The sequence below is a fragment of the Triturus cristatus genome, chromosome 3_2, assembly GCF_964204655.1.
Source record: "Triturus cristatus chromosome 3_2, aTriCri1.1, whole genome shotgun sequence".
Classification (NCBI taxonomy): domain Eukaryota; kingdom Metazoa; phylum Chordata; class Amphibia; order Caudata; family Salamandridae; genus Triturus; species Triturus cristatus.
Window position 1 is genome coordinate 461,845,696 of NC_140584.1, and position 14,258 is coordinate 461,859,953.

A 14,258-nucleotide genomic window follows, 5' to 3' on the forward strand; every position below is an offset into this window, starting at 1 on the left:
ATTCGCTCTGGCTGCTGATAAGTCATGTGTCCTCACCAGTACGAGCATGTCCTCGAGCGCGATTTTCGGCTGCCGCAGAATGAACCCTCTCAGCGTCTTGTCACGACACCCCTGTATTAGTTGCGCTCGTATCTCCTTTGGCTGGTCATCTTCTGTACACGTGCTCGCGAGCTCGCGCAGCCGGGCATAGAACGCGTCCATTGACTCCCCCTCTCTCTGCCGAGCCTGGCGCAGTTTGAACCGTTCAAAGTCTGGGTTCAGTTGGGGGTCAAAATGGGCATTCAGGGCAGTTACCGCTGCGTCGTAATCATCTGCTGCTCCTGTGTTTGGCAAGTGCTTAAACAGCTTGAATATCTCGTCTCCTGCGTAGTGCAGGAGCAAAGACCTTTTGATAGCGTCGTCGGTTTCCCTGGTCACAATGAAATAATTGTTGAGCCGTTCTATCCAGATCTTCCATCTGGGCGACGCTGTTGCAGGGTCTTCTAGTTCGCTGAATGGTGGTAGCACTCCAGACGCTGCGTGCTGGAATGGGGCGGAAGCAGGAGCTGTTGCTGGTCCCAGTGCGGCTCTCTGGGCATTGTCAACCATGGTGTCGGGTGCGGTAGGTGATGGGCCTCTCCCTAGATCTCCGGTGTCACCCCTGTATTGTCTCTCGTGTGCTTGCGATTCTGCTGCTCGGTCAGCTGGGGGTGTTCGCCAGTTTCGTGGGTCTGTGCCACCTTGGGGTACTGAACGCCAAGCTGTTGGTCTGGCGCTTAAAATGAGGCTGGGTGCACCCTTCCTGGTGTCCTCTTGCAGTAACTTTCAGTTTTGTTTTTACTTTCCCTTTTTTGTTGTTGTTGTTGTTGTTGTTGTGTTTCACCCAATGTCTCTATCTAATATTCCCCTCCTTTCCAGCAACAGTGCTCTATGACCAGTGGTCTCCTGTGGATGATCCTTCAACTCCCTCTGCAGCGGGTGTATCCACCTGTGCCTGGGCAACCCCTGTTCTCTTCGTGTTCCAAAGTCTAGTTGTTTTTTATTTTTTCCTCTGTTCTAGCAGCCTTCGTAGTGCTGCTGGACTCTATTCAGCAGTGGAGAGGCGGTCAGGCTGCTCTGGGGCATGTAGCAGCGGTAGCTGCGTGCAAAACGGCAGGCTTCGTGGCAACAGGGTCGCGTACAACTCACCGCGGGCTTCTTGGAGGAGTCGGCGGAGCACGCGCGGCCTCGTGCAGGCAAGACGGGCCGGCGCCCGTGTGCTCCGGTGCAGTAGCCGGGAATCTCTGTCCGTGATGTCAACGGAGCTGCAGCGCTGGGGTTTCGTAACCGCCACCCTCGTCGCCAGTGTTCCGACGGGTATCCCAGGCCGCAGGGTGACCTCGTTGGCAGGCGTGCTGGAGCAGGGTTTTCTATTTAAACTCAAACTTCAGTTTATATTTTCTGTATGTCATAATTAAAATTACTAATGATTAACTATTAAGTATTAAGTTTTGTCGAGTTTTTTTTTATTAATCAACCTTACTAATGAAAGAATTATATGTGGGAATGCAATTGCATGGCTAAATTAATAAGTGAACTAAGTTGGTGAGCAAATTAATTAAATAAGTGTGGCTAATGTGCTATTTGTTATGTGATTGCACTTTAAATAATATGCTTTAATGCTTCTTTATGTCGCAAATAGCTAGATAAATACATACACATAAGGGTATTAGTGGGAATTAACACTGTATAACCAATACGATGTAGTAACGTTGTTTTGTGTTTCTTTTTAATTAAGTTGTCCATTTTGGCCTGTTGAGAAAATGGCCGACATCTACAGCCTGCATTTGAGTAGATGAAATATGAAGAGAGGCTTCGCTGAATGTAACCTCGGCCTCTGTCTGAGCTAAAAGTTATGAAAAAGACGACAACTCTGGGATGGTCGCCAAATATCCTTGGTAGAGAACATTTGTCACAAATGAACATTTTTGATAAACTTGCGGTGGCTTCACTGTGAGTGATACAATTCCGGAGAAGAGCATCCATGGATGTTGCAAATTTAGTTTGGACTTCCTATTTCTGTGTTTTATTTTTGAGATATCCGAGAGCGGAGATTTTTCTAATGTTGCAAGCTAACATCCTTTCCTGCTCAACGGACGTTTGGAGCTTTGTTTGTAACTTTTAGTATGTTAATTTTTAGTATAAATATAACTAGACTAGAGAGGGTCTATCGCCACTTCTTCCTGAACTTATGCTCGAGAGGATCAATGCTGACTGAGAGGACGGCGGCTCGAGAGATTTTGATTCGTTACTGAGAGACCTGTCCTGATTTAGAGTACGATATTTAGCCAGAATAGGTAAATATGAGAATAATGATCTTGCAATTGAATGACTTTTCATTTAAACTAATTTAGATAAATAATTTCTTGTTTGAATATCAGTGTCGGGTGGTTATTTCTTTGTCAATTATTGAGATCTCAAATGTGTTTAAACTGTTTAAATCATGACTCGAGACAATTCAATTTGGTTGCATTGACCTCCAATTAGGTGCAGATTGATTTAGGAATTCTCTCTTATATTCAGTGTGGATAGAGTAATAGAATGAATGTTGGTGTAATGGGCCCCACCAGCGTATGATGAGTGTATGTGCGTATGACTGTGAAATTACTCTGTCCGTGGAAGTAGGGAGAATTTATAAGCTCTGATCTGCAGCAGTTTCCTGGTAGCAGTATGATTGTTTTGATTATTGTCTTGATCTGATAGATTGCTTGTACATAGGGTTTTTTTTTTTTGGATTTATTGATTGATGTTGATACATGTACTAATACTAAATGTTGAAGTCGTCGTATTGAGTTATTTGTAGTGTGTACGGCTTCTGGAACGTAGGGAGTCGGTGACGGTTCCGTAGTAGGGCAGAGGGAAGTGAGTGCTGCTCTCGGGAAAGACGGAATTGTTGGCCCTGTACGAATGCAGGGAAAAACGTGTGACAATTGAAGTTGCGCCTCGCATTGTCTGGGTTCGATTCAGTGACATCGTCGTGTGTTACTACTAGAGACATATTTTCTGTATAAGAGAAGTGTGTATGGTTGCGAAGGTTATCTGTGAAGTTCTGGTCTTAGGTATCAGGGATCCTTTTTTAGGATTGCCGTTAACGCTTATCACTGGAATGGTAATAGGTATTCTCTGAGCTTGTTTGAAGGACGAAGCAGAGGTAAGCGCTGCTTGGTTAACGTGTGTTATAATTCTGTAGTAGGACAGATTGTTCGCTGTTCTCGGGAAAGACAGGATTCTGTGTAAATGTGCTACATTTTCTGGTGTGAAAGTGCGTGAATGTATGGGCATTTAGTTGATTGTGAAACTCTTAGGAGCATTCCGGGAGGAAACAGTTAATGGATGCATGTTAGAAGGGCAGAGTAGAGGGATGTGCTACTGTGTCAACAAAAGTAATAATTCCGTGTTAGAGCAGAGGTAAGCGCTGTTCTAGAGAGAAGCGGGATTCTCGTGGGAAAGGTCTTTTACTATTCTGTGGTAAGCGGAGCAGACAATGGAGATGTTTATATGTTGTAACTAATAGATTTGTAGAATCTGAAACAAAGTCTACCAAGAAGATTTTGTAAAGGAGGGGTAGACGAGTGACAGGAGACAGGAGTAGAAGCGACTGCAGCGACTGCTGATGTCAGAAAAGACCGCGCTGTGATTGGACAGTGGGTTAGAACAGTGCTTTCACTGCGATTGGTGCGTTGGTGTGAGCCGCGCAGGGATTGGAAGAAGTACAGGGTGACGTAGACGCTCCGGGATTGGTGCGTTAGTGTGGGTCGCTCTGTTATTGGACAAAAAATCGTACAGTTGTAGAAAGGACTAGAGGGTTGTGGTAAACGCAAAAATGTATTACCAAACAGAGGAAAAGAAAAAGAAATCCTTGTTCAGTAAAATAAAAAAATGGTTTAACAAGGATAAGGACATAATAACTAGAGAAGGTGAGTTACTACCTCCGACAAGAACGCCTGCATCCTTCATGGTTGCGAAATATGGGTATCATACCTGTATTTGGTTAGACAATTGGGCTAAGTACACTAGAGAAGATGGTGTTCTAGCATTCCCGGAACATGGTTCATTTAATCTGGCCGTATTGAGAAATTTACGGGAGAAGATGATGAGTCTAGAGCCTAGACCAAGGCCGACACAGTTCGAGGCATTGGTAGAATGGGAAGATGAGGTGCATGAGCGAGAAAAGCAGAGGAGTGGAGGTAATTATAGGTACATTTTTGGGAGGAAATATGATCGTGAAACTCATCATGATCGAATGAGGAGATGGCGAGATGCTAGTATGTCAGAGGGACTATATCCTATGAGAACTGTTGAGGAAGCGGAAGGGAGGAAAGGTGCGGAAAAGGTACATGATGCAGAATTGAGAAGGTATGGGGCTAATGAATATGAGGACGAAGTCTTGGATGACATGATCTATAAGAGACCACCTCCATATAGACCAGAATCAGAAGTGAGAACACCAGTTGCTACACCAATGAGAGATACTTTGCAAATCATAAAAACAGAAGTTGTGACCCCTGATTTGAAAAGTGGTAGCTCTTTCGCGGGAAGGGAAAGAGAGAGAGAGCGAGAGAGAGAAAGAGAGAATGGAATTGAGGATGAAAAAACAAGAGAATTAGCAGGAACCACATCTGAGTTGACGGAGAGAATAAGGGAATTAACGAAGAATCTAGAAGCTGTTACAGTGCCTGTAACCATAGGTCCGGTTATGCCTATTTTTGATAAGCAAAGAATGGGTGAAAGTGGTTTAACAGTTCCATATGTAGGAAATGGACTGGTTAGTTCTCCAGAAGAGTCAGGAATGAGGACGGGAGAGAATTAGTTGAGACATACCATATGTAGTGGAGAGTTAAATGTACAGCCTAATTCAGGATTGAATACCGGTTGTGTGGAAAGAAATGTTATGATGGGAGGCTCAATTTTGGAACCACAGAGGATGACAGTACAAGTGAGTACAGGGAAAAAATCTACAGAAATAATGGCTGAGGATTTGAATGATTGGTTGAAAGTTCTCCAAAGGAAGGACAAAGATTCGCAGGCAATTGATGTAGCTAGGTTGCGTATAGAACTAGAGGAGCTTATAGCGGGAACAATTCCTACAGAAATGCTAAAAAATCATCATGATGGAGAGTTGTTGTTCATGTGCAAGAGCATTACATGGAGGGCTAAAAATACACATGACAGGTTAAAAGGAATAGCGAGTGAAATGGGAATTGACATGGATAAGGTGAAAGCTTTACAGAAGCCTTACAGAGTGGACTTTTCGGATAAGGACATTGAGAATCTAAATGATGTTGGCCGAACAGGGCAGATTAAGGAAATTATTTCCTTATTGCGAAAATGGGGTGATGTTGAAAAGTGGAAGGATAGATGGTACAAGAAAAGAGAAGATACAGTGGACAGGACTTACTCAGCATTCCCCATGAGAGAAAAGGAAAAAACAGTGGATGCTTATCCTATGAGAGAGATTCCTGGAGGAGGATATGTACATGTCCCATGGACTAGGCAGGATATTTTGTCATTTACAAATGATTTCCCTCGATTGAGAGAAAAGCCCGTCGAGTGGTATAGGCAGGTAGACAGGTTTGTGAAATTGTCAAAAGTGCTGTGGATTGACCTGAATAGTCTGTTTGATATAATTGTTCCAGCAGACTTGTGGGCAGAGTGTAAAATAGTTGTAGATTGGCCTACTAAAGAATACCCGAGAGATCAAAGAACAGGAGCTCCAGACCCGGAGGTTATGAAGAAATACGAGCAGGTTATTGTGTTTCTGAAAAATAAGGTACCCCCTAAAGAGACAGATTGGGTTAAGATAGATCGAACACATCAGGAAGCAAAAGAATCAGTTCATGCCTTTTATGAAAGGTTAATACTGGCTTTTAAACAGTTCAGTGGAGATGAACATCTGGGTGATAAGGATTTGAGTCATTTTGTATACAGATTTGTATATGGCTTGAGACCTGAAATCAGTGAAATGATTCGAGAGCACACAGTTGATTGGCAGAGTAAGAAGACTGATGAGATTTTGAGACATGCGAGGTACTTCAGTGATGAAATTGAGGCGAAACAAAGAAAGCTGAAGGAAAAAGCGATGTGGGCACAGGTGAAGGTTGCAGAAAGACAAGAAGCACAGCTGGTTGAACAAGCAAATAATCCAGGAAATAGGCCCAGATATGGTACAGGAAAAGGAAAGGGAAACATAGAAGAGGCGAAGAAAAAGTTTCCGTGCCACAACTGGGGAAAATTAGGGCACTGGAGATCCGAGTGTACGAATCCACCATTAGTGAATAATGACAATCAATCCTTGAATCAACAGGTGCAGAACGAGGGCTGTAATCATCCGCAGCAACAGCAGAAGGTTGTCAAGCAGCAGAATCAAGAGCCAAAACCGCCTTTGCCACAGAACAGAGGATCCCAGAAATACAATCAAGACTCGGGATTCTACAATGAAGAACAGGTAAACAAACCGAGACGTACAAATCCAGTACAACAATACTGGCTAAAGAATGAGGGGAGTGAGTCTGAAGGGGACTACTGACGGTGCCGAAGAGAGGAGGAAGAGTGCATACTTGGAGCAACTCTAGAAATAGACCAGGCAGGACCATTTGTAGATGGGAAAATAAATGGGGAAAGTGTTACTTTTTTAGTAGACACAGGAGCGACGAGATCGACTGTCAGGTCAGCAGATATAAGAAATCTTCCTCTCTCGGACGAAGCAATCCAAGTGGTTGGTGTGTCTAATACACAGATTAAGACTCGTCTTACTGAACCAGTAAGGGTAAGGATAGGGACATTTTCAGATATGCACAGATTTGTAGTGTGTGACACTAGTCCAGTGAATTTGTTAGGTAGGGATTTGTTGTGTAAAATGAATTGCACAATTTTTTGTACTCCAGATGGAATAGCCTTTGAGACACCGGATGAGGATGTCTTATACAGAGTAACTCTAGATAATAGAGAAAATGAGATTGTTGGAACATATGCTGTATTTAATCCAGACGACTTGCCTCAGGAATTGAGACACACAGTAAAAGCAGCAGTTTGGGATTTTACTGGAGAAGATGTGGGATTGATGAATAATGTAGATCCAGTAAAGATTACAGTAAAAGAGGGAATCTCTTATCCCAATATCCCACAATACAGACTGACACCGGAGATAATTGAAGGAATAACACCTATAATTGACAAAATGATTCAGCAAGGAGTCTTGAGAGAGTTACTGAGTAGCCCATGTAATTCACCTATAATGGGACTGAAGATACCTAATGGGAAGTTCAGAATAGTACAAGATTTGAGAAAAGTTAACAACTTTGTGGTATCATGCTGTCCCATTGTGCCAAATCCATCAGTAATTTTGTATCAGATTCCTCATGATGCTGAATGGTACATAGTAATTGATTTGTGCCATGCTTTCTTTTCAATTCCATTGCATCATGACAACCAGCCGATTTTTGCATTTCGGTTTGGACAGCGTATTTTGGCATGGTGCCGAATCCCACAGGGGTATACAGAGAGTCCTTCAATATTCAGTTGCTGAAGAAATCTTTGGAGAGTCTGACAATGCCTGAAAGCTCAGTACTAGTACAATATATCGATGACCTACTTGTGGCATCGAAGACACGTGAAGCTTGTGAAGTAGATACCATAGCTTTACTGAATCATCTGGCTGATGGAGGATTAAAGGTATCTCCAGCCAAATTGCAATTTTGCAAGAAAGAAGTTCATTATCTTGGACACAATACTGAAAAAGGTCTAAGAAAAGTGACCATTGACAGGATCAAAATTATCAGAGGAATGAGAGCCCCAATGACCCAGAGAGAAGTGAGAATGTTTCTGGGAATGGTGGGTTATTGTCGTCAGTGGATAAGTAACTTTTCCCTGATAGCAAAGCCACTGATTAAATTGACCAAAAGTGAAGTAAAAGATCCATTGGAATTGAATGCAGAACAAATGGCAGCATTTGAAGAATTAAAGAGCAGATTATGTGAAGCTCCTGCTCTAGGAATACCAGACTATGAGAAGGAGTTTGAGCTGTACTGTAGTGAGAGGAATGGATGTGCACTTTCAGTGTTAATCCAGAAACATGGACGTCTGAGGAGGCCAATTGCGTACTTCTCATCAACACTTCACCCAGTAGCTGTGGGTTTACCAGGTTGCCTGAAAGCAGTAGCTGCTACATGCAGAAGCTTGGAACAGAGTGAGGGTATAATAATGGGATATCCTGTACGGGTATTCGTACCTCATGATGTGGCAATTCTTTTGACTGGAAGCAGAACTCAATATATGTCACATAGTCGGCTGACTAAATATGAGAAAATCATTCTTGGAGCATCAAATGTGACTCTTGAGAGATGTGTGAATGTGAATCCAGCAACATTGTTGCCAGATGCTGAAAATGTGAGTGTGAGAGATGATGTTGATCATGATTGCTTGGATGTGCTTGATTACTGTACAAAACCGAGACCAGACATAAGAGATCTGCCACTGCCTGAGAGTGATCATGTGTTGTTTGTGGATGGATCATGTCTGAGAACAGAAGAAGGTGTGCTGAGTGCTGCATATGCGGTGTGTAAAGTTTCAGAAGTTATGGAAGCTTCACCTTTAAAAAGGAGTTAAATCTGCTCAGGTTGCGGAATTGGTGGCATTGACAAAAGCTTGCAAGATTGGAAGAAATGTGAGAGTGACTGTAATGACTGATAGTCAGTACGGATTTGGGGTTGTTCATGACTTTGGCCTGCTTTGGCTACAGAGAGGTTTCCTGACCTCAAGTGGAACTCCTATAAAGAATGCTGAAGTGATTGGGAAATTGCTTGAGGCGATACAGCTGCCTAAAGAACTAGCAGTTGTAAAATGTGCTGCTCATGGACAGGGTAATGATTTTGTTACTCTCGGTAACCGGTTTGCAAATGACATAGCACAATATTGTGCAAAGAACAATCATTCCATTAACAGGGGAAAGGAGAAAGAAATGTCTTTTTGTTCTGTGATGTTTACTAATGTACTGGAAACATGGGATGAGGTGAGGCAGTTGCAGGATGAAGCAGGAGATGAGGAAATGAGAGATTGGATCAAAGCAGGTTGTGCACCACGAGAAAAAGATCATGTTTGGATCTATAGGGATGGAAGACCAGTCATGCCAAATGCTATGTTGTCAACAATGGCAAGAATGTATCATGGCCAGGGACACCTGGGGAGGGATGCTATGATTAGATCCTTTAAACAGACCTGGTACAATGCAAAGTTCAGGCTGATTGCAGAGAGCGCACAGTCCGTTCAGAAAAAATGGTTAACCAATAGTTATTGTGGAGAAATGCATGAGATCCTACACGTAGTTGAGACACCACCTAGTAGGAGGTAAGAGTCCATCAGCCCACCCTTAATGGCGGAGCATCGTCATTTGGAACTCTAAGGAATCACTGTCTGAGCCCGGGGTCACAGATCACCAAGGACTCTACCTGGTGCGCAGGCCAGTGATACCCAGAAAGAAAATGAACTCCTGCCAGGGTGTGTACCCAAGTAATCGAGGGCTCAAGTGATGTGCAGTGCTAGTGAGTGATGTGAATTTAAAAATGAATACTTGATCAAAAAATGTGTTTAATATGGATCAACCAAGTTTCATAACTTAAAGAACCTATAGTCTGCTATGAATTTTTACAGGCTAATTCTTGGTTCGTATAAAAGTGTGGCCAACATGTTTCAGCCGTAGTGGTCACTTGACCCGGCTTTCATCAGGACCGAAAAAACAAAAAAAATGCTACTGCCAAACTAATCACAAAGTGAAAAATCTAAACCCATGCAAACCAAATGTGAATGTTGGGTACAATAGTGGCACTTGCCACCCTACCAGATAAAAAGGATCGTGCTTGAGCGTAAGGACAATGTCTTCATTCCTGAAAAAGAGATATGAACATAAACCATAGGAAATGGACATCATACACATCAGAACAAAACCACTAGTCACCAAACGGCAGAGCTGTGTCAGCATCGCCCTAATTGCCACAAAAACTCTTAACGATGTTTTGTAAACACAATTGTATGCAAAAAATTAATAATGAAACTCACCCAGCTTTATGTGGGAGAACAGCCTCACCTCACCCGGCTGACTGCTCGGAGAAGGAGGCACCGCTCTGTTTAAATGTGGAGAAAGAAACCAGACAGATTGCAAATTGATACCCATCTGCTCACAGCTCAACACACATACTTTTAAACATAAAAAAGACCTACAGTGTTAAAAAAGTCCAAAACCTCGAGACTCCCTAGATGTATCTTATATTATTTTAATGAAGTCTAATTACAAATTCCTAACAATCATTTGGTATAGCCAGGTAACAGGTAAACATATGAATGATTATTACCTATGTGAGTAGGGGAAAGAAAATGCTGTAAATAAGTGAAAGGCTTACTATAGTGGCTTAATGTGTCCACATTTCTTTAGAGACTTAGTCTGTAAAGAAATTACATCCAAAAGAAGTATACAAGGACAATCAGCTGAGACTCAAAAACCTCCGACCTTACATGTCCGTCGATACCTCTGACTGACTCACGAGCTGTCTGGGAGGTACCGACAGGAAGGGGAGGATACTATTTATAGCGCTAGCAATTGACGTGCTCGCCTATAATCAGAGTCAGCTGTGAGTGTTTGTTAGCAGACACAAGCGTATGAGCAACAAAGCGCATGCGCCTAGTTTGGACGCATCACGTCAAAGGTTGGACAAAATGTCTAGCGTCCAATGCGCAGGCGTCAGCGGTGGACACTCTAGAATAGCGATGTGTCTACAAAAACATTTGTTGTTTAAACAGTTGTAATAAAGATACAGGTGGCCACATAGTGAAAACACAGGCGTATAGATATATACGCGAGGCATACAGCATAAATCACGCCTCAGATGAACACTTCATATTCTTTGCGGGCACGCGCTAGTGAGCAGTGTGGTCGACCCACGCATGCGCAAAACACCACAGCATTGTGATGAAGAATAAACAGCTAGACCAGTTGATATGGGTCACCCTATCGGGATATCGCAACCGTGATACGACACTCTAGTGAAAAGTCAAGAGTCAAAAGAGTGAGGGGAGAATGAAGTAATACTACCACCTCCCAATTAAATGTGTATTAGGTGGCGCAGTCTCGTGTTGGTTAATTGCAGACTCCGTATTGGGACTGGATCAAAAAGATGATACAAAGACACAAATGTGTGACCACACATGACAGTAGGACCATCAGGAAACATATAGTCCCAGCAAAATTTGCTGCTATATCCATACAACCGAGGCTGCCAAGACAGGTGTCATGTCAAAATGATGTGGCGACCTCATCAGTGTAGATAGTGGCCAGGAGGGCCCGCTAATACGTCCTACTGGGCAGTGTTTCAATTTAACCCCTCACATGCCGGTTTAGTACAAAACTGGCATCCCGGTTATAACAACGAGGGTCGGGGAAGTGGTGACTAACATTGAACAGGCCCAGTACCCAGATAGTATGCTAGTCAGTCGTATTCTCATTATGAGACGACCTGACGAGATCCAGAAATTTTCTAGGGACAACATGCCCAATGTCAAGCCAGATGAAGATAAAGCTAAATATATCAGCACAAAGGTAGGTGCTGCAATGACAACACTGTGGTTAGCGTGTAAAGGTGTCTATTAAGAGAAATATGACAGCTAAACCTTGGGATTCCCACTAGAGATGGAATATCTAATCACTCAAAATGAGAAATACTGAGAAATACTTCTCAAGATGATCAGAAACCACAGGAATGGGCCAACTCTCAGTGTTCATTCAGATTCGAACGATCTTCAGGGAGGCAGTTTTACTGACTTGAGTTTAAACAGAGGCCCACGGTATGTTGTCGTTCAGTCCTTTGGTATCAGTCTTCAACTTGAAAATCCATCTTTGTTCTTTGGAAAATAAGAACCGGGAGACGTCCGTTATGTGTTGGGGAATAAACGGGCGTTCTAGTACAAGCCACCTGAGGTCCTCAGCCTTGTGTTTTTTGGCTAGGAAATGCTCAGTCAGACAGGTAGATTGTTTCATGCAGCGGATGGTACTTTTATGCTCGCTAATGCGAAGCTTGTCTTTGCGTGTGGTGTATCCTATATAATGTAGGGTACATGGACAAGTGATTCTGTAAATTACGCATTCCGAATTACAATTCGTGTGGTTGCGTAATATCCAGGGACGTTCTGTGCCTATGTCCACTGATGTAGTCTTGATGGTCTGAGGGCAGACGCTACACGTACCACACGGAAAATGGCCTCGAACTGGAGGTAGTGACCACAAAGTGTTGGTCTCACAAGTGGGACGCGACAGCGGTCTTGTGTGGACCAATCTGTCGCGCAGACTTGGGCCCCTCTTGAATGCAAATAAGGGAGGCAAAATGTTACCAGCCGCTATATTAAGTATCTGCCAATGTTTCCGTACTGTTTTTTGTATGTGATTGGACAGAGTACAGAAGGTGGTGACAAATGTGAGTCTCTCGTTGGTAGTCCTAGACACATTGGTGTCGAGTAGAGCATCACGGTTATTATTTGATGCCCGTTTCCAGGCTTGTCATACTAGACGTTTAGGGTATTGTCGTGATTGTAATTGTGTAGCTAGTACTTCAGCATGTTTGTCAAACAACTGTCTGGTGGAACAGTTTCTGCGAATCCGCAGAAACTGGCCAACTGGGAGATTCTCCCGGAGTGCCTTTGGGTGATAGCTGTTAAAGGACAACAGGGAATTTTTGGACATGGGCTTTTTGTACAGTTCAGAGCTTAATGAATTCTCGTGAACGAAGATAGAGATATCTAGGAAGGCCAACCGGTGTTGATTGTATTCAATGGTGAAACGCAAATAAGCGTTCTGTTGGTTAAGCCAGGAATGAAAAGCATGAATTTCATCGCTTGTGCCTCGCCATACCACCAGAATGTCGTCTATGTATCTCTTCCACAGCAACAGTTGATGACAATATGGGTTGCTGTGGTTGAGTACATAGTTCTGTTCGAATAGATGGACATAGAGGTTGGCGAGGCTGGGCGCGAAAACACTACCCATCGAGGTGCCAGACGTCTGGAGAAAGATCTGATCTTCAAACCTGAAGTAGTTCTCCATCATGGCCAGTCTGGCACACTCCATGATAAAAGGGACGGGGGTAATGCTGTCCAATGTACGTGCTTCCAAGAGTCCTCTGATGGCATCGAGTGTCTCTAACTGCGGAATGCACGTATACAGTGACTCTACGTCAAAGCTCGCCAAAAAGTCAGTATCAGAGTTGAATTCAACCTCAGGTAAAATCCGTAAGACATCAAACGTGTCTTTGAGATAGGTTGGCATCTCAGTGACCATAGGTCGTAAAAACACGTCTACAAATTTGGACAAAGGTTCCAATAATGAACCAATCCCAGAAATAATGGGACGTCCAGGAGGCGGTCGTTGCTGTTTATGAATTTTGGGGAGGCAGTAGAAGTAGGGCATTACTGGGTTGTTGGTCACCAGGAATTTGGCCTCATGTGATGTTATCCATCCCTCTGCCTCCCCTTCCTCGACCAGCTGTTTGATCTCTAAAGAGAGTCTAGAAGTGGGATCTGACTCTAAGACCCGATAAGATTTGGGATCCGATAACTGTCTGAGGCATTCTGCTCGGTAGACGACGGTATCTTGTAGGACTGTCGCCCCTCCTTTGTCTGCCGGCTTGATGATAACTGACGTGTCTTTGGTAAGATTCTGGAGGGCAGTTTTATCCTTCTTTGAAAAATTACAAAAGAAGTGAGGCCGGGTGTCATACAATGACATCAAGTCATGGACAACCGCCTTTTCAAAGGCAGAAACTTGTGGAGGGACCTGGTTGGGCAGAGGAGTAAAATTACTTTTAGGACGAAGTCCCGTATTCACAACATCGAGCTCATTATCAAGGGTTGAGACTGCTGAATCTTTTTCTTTAAAGAAGAAATGCAGCCGAATCTTTCTAAAGAATTTCTCAATCTCACATCTCAGAGTGAAAGGATCACCTGAGTGTGTGGGTACAAAGCCCAAACCCTTATTTAGGACATTCTGTTCATCGGTCGTAAGGATTTTTGAACTGAGATTGACTACGAGATCATTTACTCGCTGGTCGAGTTCGTTGATGGTTGTTGGTTGCCCCTCCTGCTCCGAGTGTTGGGAAATGTCTGGTCTGGTTGCCAGTTGACCGTTGGAGTGCCTCTCCGTTTGCCTCTGCTGCGTCCCTGTTCTAAAAAAGACTGACTAGGGAAAAATTGCTGCTGAGGTGGAT